The sequence below is a fragment of the Primulina eburnea genome, chromosome 18 (genome assembly GCF_022965805.1).
Source record: "Primulina eburnea isolate SZY01 chromosome 18, ASM2296580v1, whole genome shotgun sequence".
NCBI lineage: Eukaryota > Viridiplantae > Streptophyta > Magnoliopsida > Lamiales > Gesneriaceae > Primulina > Primulina eburnea.
The window spans coordinates 18,239,434-18,243,907 of NC_133118.1; the positions used below are offsets into that span (position 1 = coordinate 18,239,434).

Below are 4,474 nucleotides of genomic sequence, written 5' to 3' on the forward strand. Positions count from 1 at the left end.
GGAAGAAATCGTATCTTAGGGGGGAGAAATGTAATGCCCGAGATTTTTAATTGTTAATCTAAGATTATGAATTGATGAATTGATATGATTATGAAGGACCGCGCCGAGATAATAATTGAGAAGACATGAATTATGTGCGAGGACAGAACACCTCGCGTATATGCGCGAGAAGAGACGCGCATATGCCCGAGATGGGCAGAGAACCTCGTGCATATGCGCGAGATAGGGCGCACATATGCGTGAGTTGGTGAACTTTACATGTGCCGAGACAGTAGGTCTCGCGCATATGCGCGGGGCCAGGGCACGCTCGCGCATATGCGCGGGGCCAGGGCACGCATATGCGCGAGCAGAGAAATTTTGTTGCGCAGACCAGTAGGTCTCGCGCATATGTGCCGAGGAAGGTCATGCATATGCGCGAGACGTGCAATACAAGGATTGAGCCACATGTCTTGTCCATACATATAACATGTAAATTCCTTCATTTTCCCTTGAGATTAAGCAGCCAAAAAACCGAGGAACGCTTCAGAGAAAGCTTCAAAGTTTTTATAGTCTAGAATTAGATTGTGCAAGATCCATCCGTTAGAATTTCGATCCGAGAACAGTTTCAGGCTTCTCTCGACAGGAACTCCAAAAGGACATAATTTTTCTGATGTCTCATTATGATTTGAACATATGGTATTGGGGGAATCATGATGTGATCTATATTATGTGTTTTTGAGAATTTACTCGTCGTATAATCGAAACCAGATTGAAGATCGGATACCGTATGGAATTGTTATGATTTTTCAGATTTGATTTGATTGAGATTATACAGATTTGATATCAGATTGTGTTTATTGATTGATTATGAGTTGTGGATTGGTATATACTGATTTTGTATTACGGATATTTCGAGATTGTACCGTTATACCGTTAGAATTTGATAAGATTGAGATGTCTTGTTTGATTGGGGTATATGTTGATATTTTATTTCTCAAATTTGGCATTCCAGATTGATATTGAAGGATTCGAAGACAGAATAAAGCCAGAAACCGACAGAATGTATATGCTTACTCTATTGATTTATAAAAAAGAAGAGAATAGAAGATAGATTACGAGAACGAGTCATTGGCAGAGGTTCCATGTGAGGGCCTTGTTCCTGATTAATATTTTATTAACACACAATCAGGATTAATTAGTATAAACAGCGAAAACGAGTTAAAATTTTGCTTTTTGGCCCAATAGAAATTTCGGCATAACCTCCTCGTAAATAGAACATACCGGAAAAATATAAAATAACCAAAACGACTAAATCAAAATCCTCAACAAACATCCAATACGAAACAATGCCAACCAGGAACAATCATAACAACGATCCTCCACAAACACAATATACAACTACTCGGGGCATACCCCGGTAATACATAGACTCCACAATACATAAATATAATATCTAGGGACTCGATGACTGAACTCACAGAGAAAAACAATAAAGGCTTGAGCTCAAAACTCAAAGAGCTCTAGCGCCCCTCGGTGCTTCATCCTGTGCAGCCGAAGACGAACCACCTGCATGACCTGCTATGGAAACACAGAACAAACCACAGAAGTCCCAAAGGACAGGGGTCAAACCCCAGTACGAAGATCAAATAAATTACAGCATGTATAAATGACATGTAATGAAATCAATGCAATGCATGTACGGGTGCAAGATGTCTAGATATCAGGAGTCAAAGGATCGATATCAACAATCATAATATATGCTCGAGCAGGTCCACGACTCAGCGGACGGTGTCAGGGGATATGGCTTCACACTTGATGCCAGCATCTACCTAAGCCGGACCGAGTCAAGGTGCCCAAAATCCACAAGACACAATAAAATATCATATACAGATCTCAATCGAATATCAACGGGTATCAATATCTGAAGGGCTCAATATGAATGTGTGCTCAACAATGTATATCAATCCATAGATTATTCCAATATATTTGAAAATCATGTTTTATTTTAAGAAAACGAGGAATAATCTTAAATTTGCATCCAAATTCCACAAAGAGCACATAATCACATAATTCACATAAAATCAATTAACTCACATCAATTAAATTACACGTCGACATAGATGCTGTAAGAAATCGATCAAACCGTATCTTAACCTTCAAATTAAATTACCACAATAATTACAAAGACTTCGGCGCTTCCTGGTTATCAAAACGTTTGGCAATTAATTTATTTTCATCAATTAAATACTCAACTCTTATCCAATTACAATTTACAAATTCCAGCTTGTACCTAGCATCGATTTTAAGGTCATAACTCAATCAAACCTAACTGAATTACACTTATCATATATGGATGAAATCCTAACTCAAAATCCCACATTTCATCAGAAGATACCGACACAAAAATCGGTCATCTAGATGCTGGTAAACACCAAAAACAAGAAACTTTGAAAACAATAAATCTGTACAAATTCTGGTTCGACACCTTGTAGCATAAAATTCATATCTAATTCATTATTGACCCAATTTCAAATCCGCCAATTGTAAATGAAATAAAACTCAAATATTTAAGTTTTCTTAGAAGAAATCATTCCCAAATTCTTAGTAGATAATTCCAGAATCAAGCAAGAACATGTTGTTACTCACAAACTCGCGGACTGAATTCCCAGACTGAGCAGTTTCGGTAAAATGAGCATAACTCCCTCAATTCTTAATGGAATTTAACGGGTGAATTATCATTTCGAAGACAAGACAGAGTTCTACAACTTTCATTTAGATCACAAGTCCAGAATCCGAGTGAAAACAGGTCACAAACTCGAATTACAGAATGTCGTCTGCACGCATCAGTACAGAGTTCGGTTTTTGACACATTATGGTAGAAAAGCCATATCAAATCCGTTTCTTATTGTAATTACGATTTTCCAGTGGCTGTAGAAAGCTAACACAACGTTCTACAAGTTTTGTTGAACCACAAGTCGATATTCTTCGTGTAACATACCCAAATATCCAAAAAAATCTAGACACCAAAATCTCGAAATATCACAGTAGATAAGAATGAAACCCATGAACAAATTTGCAAACTCTAGGCTTAGGGATTACCTTCCAAAGCTTCCTATAAACTGAAATGAAGCAAGAATAAGCCTCTACAATCCTCCAAGGAACAAATAAGAAGGCAAGCAAGGGGCTGGAAAAATGTTGCAGCAGCAACACGCAGCTCGCTGCACAATGGAAGAGCTCGTCTCTTCTTCGATTCAAACAAGGAACAAGGTGCAAGAGCTTCAGCTGATGGTTGCTGGATAAATTAATGTCAGCTATGGTGGTTGAACCACAAGACACGAAGAAGGTAGCTGGAGAAGAGGGTGAGGCGTGAGATAGGGTTGAGGAGAAGACTTACGGGAATGGTGAAGGGGAAATGGGTTTCCTTATAAAATAACCCATAAAAATATACACCCCACAAATATATTAATATGCATTTGCAATTATTAAATGTTTGCTCAAATTGCTAGACCGTGACCCGGTCCAATTAATTTCAACTCCTGTGTGCTATTTAATTCCGACATGTATTTTAATATTGTTTATACTTCCGATATTTTTTAATACACATTTTTAACACATGATTAAATTTATTTAGCTTAATTATTTTAATTTCGCACTTTAAAATAATTAATATCAATTCTTGCCAAATAACTGAGTAATTAATATCAGGTCATCACATTCTCCCCCTCTAACAAAGATATCTCCCTCGAAATCAGAACATTCAATACAAATAAGATAAAAGGAATTCAAATTTACATTACTGCTAGTACATAGGAAACTCAGAGTACATGGAGTAATTTGTTACATTCTCAAACAAATGAGGCCATTCTTGACGCATTCTAGCCTCGAGCTCCCATGTTGCCTCTTCTGTCCCATGTTTACTCCACTGCATCCTGACGAGAGGAATCGTCTTATTACGAAGTTGCTTTTCTTTGCGATCAAGAATTTGCAAAGGATACTCAACATAGCTAAGAGAACTATCTAACTCCACATTCTCGTGTCTCAGAACATGAGATGGATCTGGCTCATACTTCCGCAGCATAGATACATGAAACACATCATGTATAGCAGACAAACTGTGGGGACCCGGGCTCTAACTCAATTCTTTTGGGATTAACTGGATCTTTATTATAAATACGGGTCAATTTTTCGCTTTTACATTAAATCACATGTAAACTAAAACATAAGGTGATTCTATATCATACAACAAACCAAATGTACATCCAAATCTGTTTAGTACAAACATCCAACTAATGTTCGAATCTCAAATACAAGTAGTTCAAATCTAAACAGAAGCTACTAGTAATCTGCTGCTACACCCGGCATCACCACGCTATCAACTCTCTCTTCCTCGTCGTGACCCTGATCCTGCCCCACCTGTCGCCATGCACACATACAGACACAACAACAGCCGGATAACTCCGGTGAGAACAAATCCCAGTATAAAACATGTATGCAT

General features: G+C 37.8%; 1 long non-coding RNA gene across 1 annotated transcript; it reads right to left on the bottom strand.

Annotated features, from left to right (window-relative positions):
* Window positions 1-1,288: 1,288 nt before the first annotated feature.
* LOC140819758 (uncharacterized) lies at window positions 1,289-3,538 on the bottom strand. Its single transcript, XR_012115271.1, has 2 exons — window positions 3,079-3,538; window positions 1,289-1,554 (listed from the first exon to the last, which is right to left on the bottom strand). It is a non-coding gene; the product is annotated as an uncharacterized lncRNA (long non-coding RNA).
* Between the last annotated feature and the right edge of the window lie 936 nt (window positions 3,539-4,474).